Below are 422 nucleotides of genomic sequence, written 5' to 3' on the forward strand. Positions count from 1 at the left end.
AATTTTTTTTAAAAAAAAGATCTCCATGTAGCCCGAGCACCAAAAGGCATTTATGTAGTATAAATTTCACACATGCATGTAGAGTTGGATTACTTGCAGTTTTTTAAGGATACATGAGTTTTTCTTTTCCTTTTTAAAGGTAACCATTGAAGAGAGGAGTTGAATTATGTAGAAATGAAGTTGCATTTAGGAGACCTGCATCTGCTGTGAGGTGACAAGTTGTGCAGTGCAGTATCTACATGCCTCTGCTTGAATGCTAGTAGACCTAGTACAACAAAGAAAGTACTACATACATACCTAGCTAGCTACCTGATGGCTACACCCATACATACTGTACCACACAGAATCAATACTATACACACACACAAACAGCAACATGCCCATGCAATGCAAGTTTCCTTCGTCTTTTCCTTTGTGTCATT

This window comes from Triticum aestivum, chromosome 2B, assembly GCF_018294505.1.
Source record: "Triticum aestivum cultivar Chinese Spring chromosome 2B, IWGSC CS RefSeq v2.1, whole genome shotgun sequence".
NCBI lineage: Eukaryota > Viridiplantae > Streptophyta > Magnoliopsida > Poales > Poaceae > Triticum > Triticum aestivum.